At 48.6% G+C, this 18641-nt stretch overlaps 1 protein-coding gene across 1 annotated transcript in view; it reads left to right on the top strand.

Annotated features, from left to right (window-relative positions):
* Positions 1 to 18451: 18451 nt before the first annotated feature.
* The window catches only part of Ptp4a2 (protein tyrosine phosphatase 4A2), a 31432-nt gene continuing 31242 nt past the window's right edge, over positions 18452 to 18641 (top strand). Inside the window, exon 1 of the mRNA XM_021636735.2 lies at positions 18452 to 18599. The gene's annotated coding sequence lies outside the window, so the exon portion shown is untranslated. The remainder of the gene's footprint in view (positions 18600 to 18641) is intronic.

Below are 18641 nucleotides of genomic sequence, written 5' to 3'. Positions count from 1 at the left end.
AGTGCTCTTAACTGCTGAGCCGTCTCTCCAGCCCCCCCCCCACTCCCCACCCACCCCACCCCCGTTGTTTCTAAGGCAGGTCCTCGCTGAGAACTCCAGGCAGGCTGTAAACTCATGGCCTTCCTGCCTCGGTCTTCCCTGTTTCAGGATTACAGGCAGGCACCATTATGCCAGGTTCTTCTCCTCACCCTCAGCTTTGTTGAGCTCACAGGCTTAACTCCTAAGTGCCTTTCCTGAGTCCCTGTCAGTTTCACGTCTTTCTGTCTCCCCTGGAAGTAACAGAGCCAACTTAGAGAGGCCTGGCCACTGGCTGAGGTAGGATTTCTGGTTCAAGGCTTGACTTATGCAGTGAGATACCATCTCCAAAATGAAAAAAATAGGGAGAAGACGGGAGATAGCTCAGGTTAGTAATACAGGGTGTAGCCAGCGAGCTGGTGCACGCCTGTAATCCCAGCACGCAGGGAGGCAGAAATAAGCAGATCTCTGAGTTTGAGGCCAGCCTGGTGTACAAAGCAAGTCCAGGACAGCCAAGGCCACACAGAGAAACCCTGTTTTGAAAAACCAAAACACAAACAAACAAAAACAAAAAAATAAACTGGGGCTTGCTACCAAGCTTTGGGCCTTAAATTCAATCCCAGGTAGAGAGAGAGAGGGGGGAGAGAGAGAGGGAGAAGGAGAAAGAGAGACAGAGAAAACCAGTACCTGCTTTGGTGCTTTTCATGCTGCCTTTCGCTCACTTGGCTTTCCCGAGGGACTGCCAGCTTTCTGTCCTTGACCCTCAGCTCTGTGGATCTGTCAGGACCTGGCCCAGCGCAGGTTTGAATGAGGAAACATGGATTCCAGGAAGAGGTGATAATTTGAACCTAGGTCTATTGGCTTCCCACAGAGCTGTTTCCATCCTCTGCCTCTATCCCAGGGCCCAGGCCAATGAGGTCCAGAAAGGAACTGAAAAATAAGGAGCCAGGGATGGACGCAGGCAGGGGAGGTCAGAGTCCTTTCCCCCCTTCTCTCTTTCCATTTCCCAGAAGCCGGGGCGAAATATGAAAATTCAACTGTGCCCTGCAACAGCCTCCTCCGCCCCCAAGTTAAGGAATGCGAAAGGTGAGGAGTCACCATGGTAACGGCGGTGCCAGGTGTGTTGCTGAATTCTTAGTTTCTGCAGCGTGGAGGGGAGGGCCTGCCCAGTGCCCGGCTGAGGAGCCACACGGAGCGGCATTTCATTTGTCCTCCATAATGGGGCATTACAGAAGACTCTGGCTTTTCATTGCCTCCATTTCCTTCTAAGTGGAAGGGGCGAGAAAAAAATAAATAAAACCCAAAACGGTTTTCCTTCCTTTCCCACCCACTCGGAGAAATGCCGAGAGACCAGAGCATCCCCTTCAGAGCTGCCGCTGATCATGAAACCCCATCGTCACTTAAATCGCTCTATTTTAAAGGTTTGTGAAAACTGCACCAAATTGATTTTCTCCCCCCATCTCTTCTGTCTGTGATCTCTGTGGTCTCTCTTCTTCAGAGCTGCATTTTCGCCGGGCAGGAAAGCAAGGGTAGATGGATACTTGAGGTATTCTGTGGTTTGGGGAACCAAAAAAATGAAGAGGTTTTTAGAGGCTACCAAGTGAGTCCCTGTTCCCTCTCGCCTTACTGATCACTTTTTGTATTTATTTCTACCCAGGATCTGCTGGAAAGGATTTGGCTGGAAGATTCTAAACTCTATTTAGCTCCAGGCCTCAGTCACTTCAGAGCGGAGAGTTTTATAATCACAAAGACGGGAAGACTCTTACAAGTCCTCTGGCCCAGAGATTCTCCAGTGTTTAGACTTTATCGAAATTGAAAAATGAATGGTAGAGATGTCCGAAGGGATTTTAGTCTGGACAAACACAAACATCAAACAAATACGATTATCTTGTGTGCCAAACCATCGCTTTGCATTCCTATACGGGGGGGGGGGGGGGGAGGGGAGGTTCCATTCTCTTAGGGAGGTGTCCTTAAATAGGAGAAATTTAGCACACAACACGGTAAACAGGCATGTGGTGGCATATGCCCGTAATCCCAGCACTCAGAAGGTGGAGGACCCGAAGCGGGCGTTCTGAGTCGTCCTCAGTGACACAGCAAAATTAAGGCCAGCTGGGCTCCGAAATGGTGAGAAAAAATTCACTACTTTATTCGTATCTTTCTCCTTCCTCCATGCATTGTCTCCGGGCAGAGGGCAGACATTTGGAAACTACTGATCTGGTTTGCTGCTCTTAAAAAAAATATTTTTACTTGTGTGTATGTGTGCATGTCTGCATGGATTCATTCATGTTGTGCAGATGCCCTTGAAGGCCAGAAGAGGGATTAGATCCCCGGCTGACATGGGTGGGGCGACCAAATTTGGATTCTCTCAAAGAGAAGTACCTTGTGCTATCTCCCTAGCCCCTCGTTTCCTTTTCTTACCAGTATCTCTTGGCAATAGTGTTTCTATCTGTTTGGTTACCTCTGGCAGCTGGTGCGCTCACTTCCTTTCCTTTGTGTAGGGATCACTAGAGGCCTCCGGGTGAGCGAAGTCCGGAGCAACGGTGTGTTTTGACATGTGAATGGTCATGGCGAGAACCCCAAGGCTCAGACCTATGGAACAATTTGGCAAAGCCCTTCCCCATATGGGCCAGGCTCAAGGGGAGTGGCAAGGCTTCCCTTGGGAGTCCAAGTATGACTGTGAACCATTGGCCAGCGTGAGTAAAGGCGGCTCCCCGCTCCCAGATGAGCGTGAGACTGCTCATCCTGAGACGTGCTCTTAAGTCTAGTTAACCCCCCCCCCCCTCGGTGCTGTACATAACAAACTCACTGAGGTCCCCAGTAGTGGTTAGAGAATCCCACCTGGCCCCAGCTTTACTGTATGTGTGTCTGTCCTTTCTTCATTCCCTTGCTGCCCAAGTCAGGGCTCCAGGTCACATGGGGTGGAGCCTTTGGTGAGTCAAGCTGTTAACACTCCTTACCTTTCTCTTGTGCCTGTCTCTCCTCCAGGCAGGTTGGATGGTTGGATGTCCCTTCCTTTTTCTTCTGTTTGTTTCCTTATTACTTTGTTTGTGGAGAGCCGCTTGTTTGGCAAGCTGTTTTGTTATTGAGTATGCAACGAAAAACATGTTTTTACCCTGGCCTTTACCTTGAGACAGAGATAAGCAGGATGTTTTGCCAAGCTCCTTTAACTTGTTTGTGTGACCGTGGACCATTTCTGCTATACAGAGAGGTGGTCTAAGAGAACAAGTTTGTCTGCTCCATGAACCCCTTCCTTGTCCTGATGTGCCTTGTTTTGCTTTGCCTATGAAAAGAAGCTGTGGAATAAACTCGGGGCTGCTGCAGTTTTTACTGACAGTCTTCTCGAGCTGATCCTGTGTGTCTTGCTTTATTTCTTTCAATTCTCACTCCCCACTCAGGTACTGTTTGACTTTGCTGGTGGGCTCCTGCATTTGTTTTTGTTTTTGCAGACAGGGTTTCTCTCTGGAATCCTAGCTGTTCCGGAACTTACTCTGTAGACCAGGATGGCCCGGAACTTGAGATTTGCCTGCATTTGCTTCCTAAGTGCTAGGATTAAAGGTGTGTACCACCACAGCCGGCTGCCATTACCAATTTTTGTTTTTTCATCTCAGGGTGTTGTAGTCACCTGTTACATTAATGTCAATTTCTTTTTAAACATTTCTAATTAATTTATTTGTGTGTGTGTGTATGTACACACTGTGTCATGGCATGCGTGTGGAGATCAGAGGACAGTTTACAGGAATTGGTTCTCTCCGCCATGTGGTCCTGGAGATTGAACTCAGATTGTCAGGCTGAACAGAATCATAGGCCCAATGTCTGCTTCTTGAAGACAAAATGTACATCTCTTTCCTAGATGTTCAGACCCATCATGAGGTAGCTCATCAACTAATGTTGACTGAGGGTTGAACTTCATCCACTAAATTAATGATAGTGTGGGACTAATGGTCCTGAAAATAATGAACATTCTGTGCATGATGGTGCTTATTTGTCTATAATCTTGGCACTTGGAAGACTGAGGCAAGGGAAATCAAAAGTTTGGGCTAGAGCTAGCCCAAAAGGAAGCTCAGCAGCTTAGAGCACTGTCTGCTCTTGCAGAGGATCTGGATTTGAGTCTCAGCGCCCACATGACAGCTCACAACTGCCTGTAACTCTAGTTCCAGGGCATCCGATGCCTTCTGACCACTGAGGCGACCAGGCATGTACCTGGTTCACGAACATACATGTAAGTAAAACACTCATGCACACAAAAATATATTAGTAAATGAATAATATAAGAGCCAGGCACTGGTGGCTCACACCTTTAACCCCAGGACTTGGGAGGTAAAGGCAGGTGGATCTCTGAGTTCAAGGCCAGCCTGGTCTACAGAGTGAGTTCCAGGACAGCCAAAGCTACACAGAGAAACTGTGCCTTGGGGAGATGGGGAGCGAGTTCAGGTCAGTGTGGTTATATGAAGTTCTGTCTCAAACAAAAGACAACAACAACAACAACAACAAAAGGCAAGCTGGGGTGATACATGCCTTTACTCTCAGCACTCAGAAAGCAGAAGCAGGTGGATCTCTTAAGTTGGAGGACAGCCTGATCTGTGGAGTGAATTCCAGGATAGCCATGGCTACATGGAGAAACCCTGTCTCAAAAAAAAAAAAAAAAAAAAAGAGAGAGAGAGAGAAAGAAAAGAATGAATATTTGTTAAATATATACTATATTCCCCAGCTTCTAAAAAAATATTTATTTTTTATTGCCTATGCTTGTGGGGGAGGTGGTGTATGCATGGGAAAAGGCCAGTGTCTAACGCCCCTGGAGCTAGAGATACAGGTAGCCATCTGACGTGATGCTGGGAACTGAACTTGCTTCACAGTGTGAACTCTGAGCCATCTCCCCAGCCCCTTGCTTCTTCCTTTTATTTTGATTTTACTTATTTGTATGTTACAGGTGTTTTGACTACACATAGGTTTGTACTTGCCTGCATGCCTTGCCTGTGGAGAACAGAAGAGGGCATCAGATGCCCTTGAATTGGAGTTACAGACGGTTGTGAGCCGCCATTGGGGTGCTGGAAATGGAACTGGGTTCTCTGGAAGAATGGGTCAGTGCTCTTAGCTGCTGAGCCATTTCTTGAGTCCCAGTCCCAGGCTTTTAATCTGTGGGTGCTGAGCCTATATGGGGGGGGGGGAAGCTCATAACTGAATGTGGAAAGCCATGAAAAGTTTGGCAACAGTAAAATATTCCTGAAGGTCCACTGACAAAAAATTAATTCACCATCAAATGAATCCAAAGGTATTTTTGACTGTATTCATCTGTGTTGCATTGTACACCTTCCTCATGACCTTGGTTCTGAACATATAGCACGTTTTGCAATGCGTGTGTGGTCAAGCTACATGACTCTAACTCTTGCCTGAAACATCTTGGCTCAGATTTGAGATGAATATTATGAACTGCAGTGTTTTACTGTACATACAAAGCTTTCTGCTCTTTCAAAAACATAATGGTTTCATTACAGAAAACAGAGACTTAGTATTGTATTGTGCTAGAATGTTTGACATGAGAAATTGCTGACTTGAGTTTCATTTAAAAAAAAATTATAAAATGAGGCCTGGCATGGTGGCACACAGAATGGGTTAATCTTGCCAGTTGAGAACAAGACCACTAGCATAACTGAAAACCAAATTTAAAGGAAGCATTACTTAAAAACTGACTAGGGTGGACCCTGGTCAGGCCCATTTCTGGATTCCTCAAAAATGGCCACATTTTGTAGGAGCTTAAAAAGGCAAAACCCATCATTCTTGCCATTCCCCATCGGATCCAACCAGGGGCAAGGATATATCCTGATGCATTTCCTGCCCATGGACCTCTCACTCACACGTGATCAAGCATATCCGGTCGGTGCAGACTGGTTGAACAAACTTGTTTGGGGGAGTGAAAAACAGGTGTCTTCTTATCTCCCACAAACACTAGTCCCCAGCATTTCAGGAAGTATCCGTCCTTGGGCAAGGGGCTTACAGGTTAGAGACATGTTTGTTTCGTAGATCTTTTAGGCACAGAAATTAAAACTTAAAACATAACTTTGGCTCTCACAGAGGCATAGGCAGGATCAGGAGTTCAAGGTCAGATTTAGCTGCATAGTAAGTTGAAGACCACCCTGTGCTCTGTGAGACCCTTAATATATCCCTTCTCCTAAAAGAATAAGTTTTAAATTTTTAAAAAAAATTATTTTTATTTTAGTGAGCATGGATCCCTTCTTTCTACTGTTCGTGCATGCTCTAGCTCATGGAGGTCAAAGGACAGCTTGTGGGAGTCTGTGCTCTCTTTTCACTATGTGGTTCTGGAGGATTAAGCTCAGGTCGTCAGGCTTAGTGCTAAGCACCTTTATCGACTGAGCCATCTTGCCAGCCCTACGTGAACTTTTGGGTTGGTACTAGGATAGGAATTCTAACAATTTCTGAAATGGCTCTAAACATGCTTTTGCCATTTTACACTACATATTTATCAAAATGGCATTCTCAGCATTGATGATTATGATTCAGAATGTCAGTCTGTGTTCTGAAGTATCAAATATTCAGCTAAGATTTAATTCTTTATGTAAAAATAAACAAGCCCAATATATATCATTGGTATACTGAGAATTCTGGAATTTTGGTTTCTTAAAAAAAAAAAACCAAAATAGGGGGCTAAAGAGATGGCTCAGAGGTTAAGAACAGCCATTGCTTTTCCAGAGGTCCTGAGTTCAATTCCCAGCAACCACATGGTGGCTCACAACTATTTATAGTGAGATCTGGTGTTCTTTTCTGGTGTGCAGGCATACATGCAGACAGAACATTGTACCCATAATAAAGAAATCTTTTTTTTTAAAGGTAAATAAATAAAAAACCCACAAATATGGGGCTGGAGAAATGGCTCAGCAGTTAAGAGCATTGGCTGTTCTTCCAGAGGACCCTGGTTCAACTCCCAGCACCCACATGGCAGCTCACAACTGTCTGGTCTGTAATTCAAATTCCAGTGGATCTGATTCCCTCACATAGATACATGCGTATGTCAAATGTACATAAAAATAGATTTTAAAACACCCACAAATATTATAAGAATGTCTTCATTTTAATCTCAGGGGGTGTGGGGGATGGGGGTGTGAGTTGTGAGGGGATGGGAGGTGGGGCTGCTTTGTAGCAGCTGGCTCTGATTTAGCAGAGGCGCGATTCTGCCAACTGCAGTTAGTTCCTGTGATTGTGTGATGCTTGGAATTCTGGGACTTTTCAGAGGATCTACAAATGCTAGGGTCCCTAAAGGCAGCAGCTAGGGGTAGGGGAATGAAGGTTGGTTGGTTGGTTGGTTGGTTGGTTGCAGTTTGTTAAGTAGTCAAAGAAGAAACAAGAAAGTAGATACCCTGATGGCGAAGATCAAACTTACCCCAAAGAACTCAACCCCCCTAATCTTCAGGAAGTAGTCTCATGATAACATCACTAACATCACCCCCTGTCCAACCCCCGACTTTATTCAGGGGTCTCTTTCCTTTTCTCTCTGCTCTTTTCTTGCTCTTATCTGGTGTTGTAAGAGAAGGGTAGGAGTAAGAGCCCATGAAGTGGCCCTGCTAAACGAGTTTGCTCTAATTTTGAATAAATGGTAAAATTATACATATATCAAAAAATTTAACCGTCACTTGGGAGGCAGAGGCAGAAACTGAGAGTTTGAGGCCAGCCTGGTCTACAAAGTAGATTCTAGGACAGCCAGGGTTATTATACAGAGAAACCCTGTCCCAAAAAACCAATATGTCTCTGTGTGTGTGTGTGTGTGTGTGTGTGTGTGTGTGTGAATGTGTGTGTGTGTTTGTTTTGAGACAGGGTCTCTCTTTTATGTAGTCTTGGATGTTCTAGAACTTGCTCTGTGGCCCAGGCCGGCCTCAAACTCACAGAAATCTGTCTCAGCTTCCTGAGTATTGGGATTAAAGGCATGTGCCACCACCGCCCAGCAAAATAAACTTCCTTTTAAACTTACTTTCAGTAAGTGTTTGATTTGAATATCTATTTTAAACATATTGTGTTTGCTTGGGTTTTTTTTGTTTTGTTTTTTTCGAGACAGGGCTTCTCTGTGTAGCCTAGGCTGTCCTGGACTCGCTTTGTAGATCAGGCTGCCTCGAACTCATAGAGATCCGCCTGCCTCTGCTTCCCCGAGTGCTGGGATCACAGGCATGTGCCACCAAGCCCAGCTGTTTCTTGTTTTTTTGAGACAGGGTTTCCCTGTGTACAACAAGGCTGGCCTCCCACTCAGAGATCTGCCTGCCTTGCTTTCTAACTGCTGGCACTAAAGGCACGTGCGCGACAGCCAGCTGCCGTTTTATACACCTGTGTAGCTGTGGCCCTGTGGAAAATTCTCAGGCCAAAGAGAGTCACCAGTGGAAATGTTTAAGAAGCCCTGATGTGTGTTATGGGTTTTGTGCGGTTTTGATAAGAAACTGGCTTTTATATCAAGGCATTTGGAGTATGGTGAACATTATAATGGATAAAAATCTTTTGTTTGAAAAGGAAGCTTCTCTGGGTAGTCCCAAGGCGTTTGCACGAAACTGTGTTATAGTACTGCTTGTGATAGCAAAAAACTGGCAATAACCCAAATACCAATCAATAGGGAACCCATTCACTACAGCTCAGCCATGTTACATGGACAGTGACTACAAAGAACAAAGTAAACCTGGTCACACTGATGTGGAAAACTGCTAGGGACACATTGTGAAGGAAAACGTTTCTATTTCTGTTACACACACACAAACACACACACACACACGCACACACACACACATCCAAGGGAAGTGGCAGGAAGAAATGTGCAGAAAATCTGGAGGGTAATATAGCCCAAACTGTTGACAGTGACTCTTCCTCAATGACAGAACAGATTTTTCTGGGATCTTTTCCATTACTAAACATTCATCTCTTGGTAATGATAGTAATTAAAAAAAAAAAAAATCGAAGCATGTCTTGTCAGGTACAGTGAGGCATATCTGTAGTCCCAGATACATAAAAGGCTGAGGCCTGAGGATCAATATTGGAGGCTTGCCTGAATGACAGTGAGATCCTGTCTCAAACAAACCCCCAAAAACATTAGTAAAAGAAAGGCTTTTCAACACGGAGACTAACGGAACCCCCTCCCCAAGATGAGTCCCTTTCCTATGAACCTTGTGTCAGGCCCTCAATGTCTCTTGGTGATCTAGGGACCTCTTTTTCTGGGTCTCTACAAAAAACGATTTTTGTTGTTGTAGTTGTTTGCTGCCATGTCAGTGCTGGGAAATGGACCCAGGTCCTCTGAAAGAGCAGCAAGGACTTTTAACAATTGAGTCATCTCTGCATCCTTATTTTTACTTATAATTTTTATTTATGTGAGTGTCTGATGCCAGTCAAAGACATCAGACCCCCATGAAGCTCACGTTGGGCTGGGAACTGAAATCAGAGCACATGGAGAGCAGCAAGTGCTCATAAACACAGGACTATCTCTGCAGCCCAGTTTTAAGGAGCCCGATGACTTCTAAGGGTTTTTCAGATACAAATTCTGGAGAGCTGATGATAGTTCTAGTGTCTCCATTATCAAAGTGTGTCTAGGGAGGGAAGAGATTTGGCAATTTCTTTCTCATTAAACGAAAACGGTAGAGGAGACGAGCTTTTCTCTCTTGCGGCGTTTGCATTAGAAGAAAAGATGGTTTGCCCGTTTTGGCTTTCAGCCAAGAAAGAATCCTACAACTGAGCCGTTTCCATGCACGGACAGGGAACACATTGGGGGCGGGGGGGAGGGAGGGACTGACAGTTCTATGACAGCATCTTTGGAAAAGCAACAGGAGCTCAGTAGGATGGCCGATGTGGCTGGCAGTGGGTGCTGGAGATGAAAGCTTGGGCACTGCGGGGAGGACTCCTCTCGGTTTCCAGGTCTGACCTTGATTGCCTTGCTTAACCTGGTGCTCTGAGATCTCAGGGCGTAAGAGCAAGAACACGATCCGGACAGGGAGCACATATTAAAGATTTACACGAGCACCCATAGTCTCCAGCGCTCGGGAAGAGGCCACTCCAGTGAAGGCAGTTCGCCCGTTTGAAGCAGAGGTCCAGAGCACAGCTGGATTCTAACTACAGTGGCCGAGGTGTGGGGGGAAATAAACACCGTGCTTGACTTCCCTTGGAAAAATACCGGTGGAGTTCAAATCCTCCTGTCCCTGTCATTCATTAGTTGACTAAAAGGTTGAAATGGGGCGAGGGGAACCCCAAGATCGCTCAGCAGTAATGGCACTTGCATCTAAGCCTGGTGACCTGAGTTTGATCCCGGCGTCCTTCCTGTTGGTTATCCTTCCCCATGGTTATCCTCTGATCTCTCCATGGATTCTATAGCACCCATCCCATCTCTCCCAACAGAAGAAAGAAATGTTCAATTTTTGAAAACTGAGAATAAGATAAAGGGCTGGAGACATAGCTCGGTGGTAAGAGCACTTACTGTTCTTCCAGAGGACCTGAGTTCAATTCCCAGCACCCACCATCAGGAGGCTCACAACAGCCTGTAACTTTAACTAACTTCAGGGGCATCTGAGCCTGGGGCTTTCTAGAGCACCAGCACACACATACATACACACACACACACACACACACACACAATCTTTTAAAAAGAATAGGAATAAAAGCGGAGCGATGGTGGCGAATGCCTTTAATCCCATCACTCAGGGAGACAGAGGCAGGTGGATCTTGGTGAGTTTGATGCCAGCCTGCCTTTAATCCCTGCACTTGGGAGCAGAAGCAGGTGGTTCTTGGTGAACTATAGTCCAGTCAAGGCTACGTAATGGAAACCCCATCTCAAACAAAACAAACAAACAGACAACAACAACAACAACAAAAAACCAACCCAACTTCGAAATAGTGGCTCACACCTTTAATCCCAGCACTCAAGTGGCAGAGGCAGGCATAGACCTCTGTAGTTCAAGTCCATCCTGGTCTACACAGTGAGTTCCAAGACAGTCAGAGCTGCACAGTGAGACCTTGTCTCAAAAACAACAAACAAAAGAACCAAATTAATGCACATATAAAATGTTTACAGTAACAGGGCATCGGCCCTCAGTAAGTACTCAATAAGGGCTAGCTGAGAACCACAACTTCCGGATCCGTTGTGGGTGTAGGGAGACTTGCTGATCCCAACAGTTCTGGCTTCAGTTATTAATACATCGTTGACATTTTCCTGTTGCCAAACAGGGAAAGCGAGTCACGAAGCAGCAGAGAATGCTGCGAGTTGAACCCAAAGGGGCAGTTACCAGCGTGGGGTCTTGGGCTAGTTCTCAGGGCCTTCTTGGGCAGATGAGGACCCCTCTGGACCTCAAGTGCACCACCGGTAAGAACACCGGGCCTGAGCCTCATTTTTCAAGCTTCCTCCTCTTCTGTCAGGTCTTAAAGCCTTTTCCCTTCCAATCCAGTTGTATCCGACAGAGGAGACGGGCTCAGGGAACGGAGTTCGCGGCCTGCCCGCCCCATCAGGTGCTAAGCCGGTTCCAACTGGCACCAGGATCACGAAGTTTGTCTCCCACAATCCACAGCTCTTCTCCCTCCCCCTGCGGGGTCCCCCAAATCCGAGCGCGCAGGGGAGGAGCGTGCAATGGTGTGCATCTGACACCCTGCCCCCTAGGCTTCCTATACCTCGTATCTGCAGGGGGGTGGGTGGTGGGTGGGGGAGAGCCGGCTCCGCAGAGGACTGGAAGCGGCGCCCTCCCCTCTCCACTTCACCCCAGTGAAAGAGGGCTGTAAAATTCCGGAAGAGAGATTAGAGGCCGGGGATGGGTGGGGCGGTGAATCAGTACATTCCTTCCTCCCCCTGCCTCCTCCTCTCGGGTTATCACTCTTGGGAGGGTTGGGCCGTTTCTCGTAGCCCCGTCTCTTAACTGTTTCCCTGGCAGGGTCCAGGCTTACTGAGCAAAGCTAGGCGGGAATTTCCCAGATTCGTCTGAACTTTGCGGAGCCTGGTTGGTTTAATTTGCAGCTCATGACCTATTTGGTTTCGGGCCGAAGAGTTTTAGCTGTGGCTTCCAACTTGGCCCTTCCTGTAAGTCTGTGCGTGCCCCCAGCACGGTGTCGGCTGCTCTTAGGTTCCTATAAACATATGTTTGGTATTAGAGGAAGGAAAATCTGGGCTCAGAAAGGATAGGTAATTTCCGCCGGGTCGCACAGCGGCTGAACCTGGAGAAACCTCAGCTCTGCTGGTTGCATATATTTCCCACCACACCCTGTGACTTCCTTCCCTGGAGGTCACTGAAAGGCAAAGCTTGTTTGTAAAAGAAGTAAAAAAGGATGGACCGCCGCCACCGTGCCAGATACTTTCAATATGGTGTCCTTAGTTTCTAGGCTTTCCGCAACTAGGATGGAGTAAAGAGGACGGTGATCCTTCAGTACAGATAGACGGGGAAGCTTCATCAGTCAGGGATTTTAAGTTTCAAGAGCTACAAAAATCTCTGTATGTGGAGTCAGAGTGTGAAGCCTCAGCTCTTTTTGAAAACAGAGATAAGACAAGGTCTCACACTGTAGCCCAGGCTGCCCAAGAACTCACTACGTAGCGTAGGCTGGCTTCTAACTTGTGGAAAATTTATTATTATTATTATAATTTTTTGTTTTTTGGAAAATTTTTGCCTTTTTTTCTATGTTGCTGGAAACGGAACCCAGGGCCTTCTGCATGCTAGCCAAGTGCTCTACTGTTGACTTTTTGAGTGAGGAAAGTGTCACTGTGTTAACCGGGCTGGTCTGCAGCTTCTGGTCTCAAGGATCTTCCGGAGTCAGTCACCCAAGTAGCTGAAAAGTACAGGCCCACAGTAGAGCCTGTAATTTGTGTGTGTAGGTCAGAAGTCACTGTTGGGGCTTCCCCAACTGCTCTCCATCTTATTTTTTGAGACAGGATCTCTCACCAAATCTGGAGCCCACTGATCTGGCCAGCAAGTCCAGGCGAGTGTCCTGTCTCTGCCCACAGAATGCTGGGGTTACTTCTATTAGCTGCCACACTCCATGAGAGTACTTCTGATCCTAAGCCCGCTTAAGCTTGGTGGCAAGCACTTTACCAACTGAGCCAGTGCCTTAGCCATGTTTGTTTCAGACAGACTCCCCGTAGTCCTGGGTGGCCTGGAACTTGTGGCAATCCTGGTTGTGAGTCAGGCGCATGACGCCAGGTGTGGTGCATTTCCACCTTCAAGTTGTGTATTGACACTTTTAAAAGGCCCCGGGCATGCCAGGTTATTCAGTCTTGTTCATTCTCGATGTCTCCCTCTCTCTCTCTCTCTCTCTCTCTCTCTCTCTCTCATGTCCCCTTTCGCTCTTCCCCTGTCCCCCAGTAAACCTCTTTCATTAGATCTGCTGTGTGGCATGATCACTTCGTAGTACACCTTGCCCCCAACCCACCAAGGCCCCCCTGCAGCTTTATCCTAATAATCCTTTTGTGTGTTGTGAGTGTTGTGATTACAAGTGAATGAAGAAAAGAAAAAAAAAAAAAAGGACAGACATGACTAGTCCCAGGTTTCAGCACTAGATGAAAGAAAGAAAAAAAAAGGAAAGGAAAGGAAAGGACGTGATTGCACTCAGGTGTGGTGGAGGAGACAGTTTATAGTCAGAGGCAGAGACATCTGGGAGAGTCCAAGTAAACATGACCCTGAGCCAGGCTATGTGAGAAGGAGAAAAAAGAGAGGAGAGAAACAGCTGACCAAGAGAGACGGCCTGGGCCAAGGGTAGAAGAGGATACCCACAAAAAGGGTAAATCAAAAAGCCAAAAAGGGCAGCCCAGCCCTAGGGCTGGGGAAGTTTAGGGTAGAGGGTGAGGTATTCCAGCCAAAAGGGCTCTCTAACTGAGGGATGCTGGGAGAGCCTGGAGGCCAAAGTGCACTTTGATATGTTAATAGACACTTCAGCCCTAACAACAGGCACGTGTCACTATAGCTACCTTGAGAACTTATAATTTCTTTGTTTTGTTTTTTGAGACAGGGTTTCTCTGGCTGTAGCCCTGGTCCTGGAACTCCGGCTGGCTGTAGACCAGGCTGGACTTGAACTCAGAGATCTGCTTGTTTCTGGCCCATACGCTGTGATGAAAGGTGTGGGCATCACCACTGCCTTTGGAAAGCTGCCTTTTCATTTTGTATGTGTGCTGGTAAGCATAGGGTCAGGAGGGCAATGTTGGAGGTCGTTCTTAAGAGCCACCCACTTTGTCTTGGAGTGTGTGTGTTCAGGATAGGATCTCACTATGTAGCTTTGCCTGTGCTGGAACTCATTAGGTAGACCAGACTGGCCTTGAGCTCACAGAGAGCTGTGTACTTCTGTCTCCCAAATGCTGGGTTTAAGGTGTAGCCGCTATGCCTGGCCACTTTATCTTTTTTGAGGTCAGGTTTGTCACTTGCCTGGAATAGTAGGCCAGGCAGGCTAGGCAGGAGCCCCAAGGACACACCTGTCCCTACCTCCCCATGCTAGGATTTCAAGCACTCATCACCACATGTTTTTTGTTGTTTTCATATGAGTTTTGGGGCTTGAACTCATGTCCTCCAGCTTGAGACAAGTGCTTTCCTTCATGGGCTAGCTCCTTAGCACCACCTTTTCATTTTATAGAAGGGGAAACTGAGACTCTGAAACTTGAAATAAGATCCTAAAGGGTCTTAGTTTGCATATTGCTATGATAAATACTGTGAGCAAAAGGAGCCCTGGGGAGGAAAGGATTTATTCCACCTTAAAATTCATAACCCATCTTGAAGGAAAGTCAGGGCAGGAACTTGAGGCAAGAACCTGGAGGCAGGAACTGAAGCAGAGGGCATGGGGGAGTGCCACTGACTGGCTTGCTTGAAGGGGCTCTAGCCATCTGGAGCCTGGCAAACACAGCTCTGGCCGGCCTTGCCCTTCTCCCCCATTCCCTCTCCCTTGCTAAAAACCGTCAGATGACATTCCTAAAGCCCGCCACCACGCTCTATTCCCTTTTTTGGCCACTTCCTCCTCCTGAGGCTACCAAGGTCCAGCTATCGAAGTATGGAAGTCCAGCCATCAAAAGCCCCCTTTGGCTCACCTAGTTAAGATGCCCAATTAAAAGTAAATGCCTCACCCTAACATGGGGTTTCTCCCTTTACCTTTATAAACCGCCACTGGCCTAGGGGCCACATCTGTCTCCTCTCTCTCCAGAGAAGCCCTTTGTCTTGTCTCCCACCCCAGCCCTATAAATACCACTTTCTCCTCTCCATTGTACCCTTCCTCTTCTCCCTCATCCTCTGTCTCCTCCCTCATTCCTTATTCCCTGCCCTTTGTCCCTCTGGGGCAAATAAATCTCCTTTGTGCTGAGAACTTGGTCTTGGGGTGTCCTGAGCAGATATCAATCAATCCCTTTCTTTGCTCTTCATGGCTTGCTTAGCTTGTTATCTTACACATCTAGGACCATCTGTCCAGGGGTTGGCACCAGCCATAGTGGCCCAGGCTCTCCCACATCAATCATTAATCAAGAAAATGCCCGACAGACTTGTCTATGGGCCATTTTCAACTGAAGTTCTCCCTTCCTAAGTGACTCTGGATTGTCCCAAGTTGAGGGAGGAAAAAAAAAAGAAAGAAAAAAAGAAGGAAAAGAAAAAGAAAAATCTAACCAGGACACAAGGTTACATAGCAACTTTGTAGCCATGTAATGCTGTTCAGTAAGAATAGAGACAGAATGGGAACCAGGGACTTGGGCCATGTCCCAACCTTAGTACCCCAGTTTCTGTGCCATATCCCCTGTTACTTCTTTGGTACTGCTGGGTACGGCAGGCCCACACAGCTTCTGCTTCCAAGGAGATCATGCTCTGTAAAATGAGCCAGGAATACTGCCAGCTCAGCCTCACAGGGGTGCTGGGAGGATTAATAAGCTAATGGCACTTGGACTGCTTCAGCAATGGCCCTGGATAAACTCAGGGTACTTACGTGTGGAACTCACTGCCAACGGTGGTTTGTGTTTAATAAGGCACCTGCAGCCCTGTACCCGATCTGTTTATGGTGAGGAGGAAGTAAAGCCACCTTACAGCCTTCTCTGGAAAAACAACTAGATTTGAGAGGCTGGAACAAAGTGATGGTGGCCCTGCAGTCTGGAGGAGGTGGGTGCTAAGGTCTCTAAAGGCTTTCCAGCTTACTCTGAGGGACAACCAATTATTGACGGAAGTGGGAGACTAACATGATTATTTGGGCCCCAGAGGCAGACAAACCTGAGCTAAGGTCGGCTTCTCTCATTTCATTTCTCCAAGCCCCTATTCTCTTTTAAAATGAGTTCATAATACCTCCTTCTTAGGGTTATTTAGAAACAGAAATTTGGTAATTTATTTAAAAGCACCTTGCCCGGGGCTTGGAATAGAGTAGAAGCTTTACAAAAAATGGCTGTTAGTGTAGCCATTATTGTTATCCTTATGTTGTTATGTTACTTACTGATATTTTAGAGCCAGGCTGAGATGGAGGAAAGATACATTCAGTCAGCTATCTGCTAGTTTGCCCTAAGTAGACCCGTACAGTGTGTGTAGTGCTATGACAGAGTGTGCACAAGAGCATAAGGAAACCTCAGTAACCAGGAAACAGCGAAAAAGTTCTGCCCAGCACTTAGTTCTTCCTTTCCAGTGTGCCCTTCGAGAAAACACTGCCTCGTGGAGGCGGGTAGAATAACGCAGGCAGCCTTTGAGCTTGCACACCCTCAGCCAGGGGCCTTGATTCTAATCTGCAGTCTCTCTTGCTCCTCAAGGCCTTTCAACTCCCACACAGTAAGGCTAGGCAGCCTTGCCCTAAAATACCCCGTCCTGGGCCACCTGCTGGCGGTAAACAACCTGAGCTCTGTGCCGTGGCTCCGTGAGGCTGAGTCCTTAGATCTCTCCTTTTTAAAACTAAGTTCTAATGGAAGGCTTCTGGTCAGGAGCAATGCTCCCGGTCTGCCTTGTGGGGCACAGCTAATGACCACTGACCACTGCATTTCCTCCCAGGGCAAGGGCAGGATGAACGTGCTGGGAGACGGCTGGAGGGCCATTTTCATTTCCTTGTAAATAGGTGCAACTCCAGGTGAGACTTCCAGGATGGATAGTGACTGCACACTCTTCTCCTCACTCCTATCTTCTCCAGCCAGCCTCCAGGGCTTCTTCCTGCTCCATCTGGCAAGAGCCCAAACCAGTCTCCCAACTCACTTCACCCCTGGTAACCACAGTTTCCAAAACTCAAGACGCATGATGGTTAAGAACTCCTGGCCAGGTTCCAAAGGCAAAAGGCGAGAATCTTTCTATTGGAGAATCTCTAAAATAATCTTCAGCATCCTTAAAAGAGGGGCGTTAGATTGGCAATCTTGACATCCAATCCAACCCCCCCTCTTTTTTTTTCGAGGTGCCAAGAATTGACATTAGGGCCTCACATGCAAAACAAAGTTCCAGAGTTGCTTCCCCCTCCCCTTGACGAGATTCGCCTGCTTCTGCTTCTTCCAAGTGCTGGGATTAAAGGCGTATAACGCCACCGCCCTCGCTTTTTTTTTTTTTTTAATCACGCTCATTCTTCATACTTTGGTGCCGAAGAGCATCTGTGAAGACGGCATTATTTCCGCTTAATAGTTGAGAATACTTAGGAAAAAAACTTGTTCCTTAATTCTGCATTCCCATCGGTAAAGGGAGAGGTCTGTGTATTGCTGGTCGGGGAGGGGGCTGGGGAACAGGGCAGTAAGACCCTTCGCGGAGATGTACTCGCCAGTCAAGCCTCCAGGAAAGACAGCCAAGTAGTAAGGTTCCCCACTTGTGAGCTGGACCTCCCCGAGCTCAGATCTCGATCGCCGCCCCGTCCCGGTCCCGGCAGGATCTGGCTCGAGGCCGCGCCTCCTAGGATCGGGAATCCGCCCGCGACCTTGCGGGTCACTGGGTGGCCCGAGGCGCTAAGTTAGACCCAGGTGCGGATGGGCGGGTCGCGGCGTGGGCCGGCGCTTCCCTCGGCCGCGTTTGTCACCCCGCTGCCCCCACCCCGCGCCGCCGGTCACATGTACGCGCCTTCCGTCGACCCCGGTGCCGAGCGGAGCAAACCACGCGGAGGCGGAGCGCGGGAGGCGCCCGGGGCAGTGGGTCAGCGCCCCGTAGGCAGAGTGGGCGGGGCCAACCGCCGCGAGCCGCCGGTAGCCAATCACCGCTGCGGGGGCGTGGCCGCGCCGCGCGCGCCGCGCCCCGCAGCGCCCCCTGAGGGGCGGCGGCGGCGGGAGCTGGTCCGGCTGCGCGCGCAGCGGTGGTGGCGGCGGCGCGATCGGCCAGGCTGTAACCGTCGTCCGTCCGGGAGCGGCTGTAGCGGCAGCGGCGGCCGGGCACGGCGCGAGGCGACGCCAGCAGGCACCGGCGGTAGCGGGGGCAGCGGCGGCAGCGGGGGGACGCAGCGGCGGCCGCGGCGGCAGCAGCAGCAGCAGCAGCAGCGGCAGCAAGACGGACTCGTGGACACGCGCCGCCGCCGCCGCCGCCGCCGGGCCGGGCCGGGTGTCGCGCGCCGAGGCTGGGGGGGAGTCGTCGCCGCCGCCGCCGCCGCTCCCGCCGCCGCCGCCGCCGCCGAGGTGACTGAGGAGAGAGGCGCCTCCTCGCTCCCGCCTCCGCCGGCCTTCAATGCCCAGTCCTCAGCTCGCCAGCGTGAGTGCGCCCCTCCCGGGCGGCCCCGCGCGGCGCCCGGGC

Source organism: Meriones unguiculatus, chromosome 3 (genome assembly GCF_030254825.1).
Source record: "Meriones unguiculatus strain TT.TT164.6M chromosome 3, Bangor_MerUng_6.1, whole genome shotgun sequence".
Taxonomy (NCBI): Eukaryota; Metazoa; Chordata; class Mammalia; order Rodentia; family Muridae; genus Meriones; species Meriones unguiculatus.
Note: the sequence above shows the minus strand (reverse complement) of the source record. Positions and strands in the feature narration are given on the sequence as shown.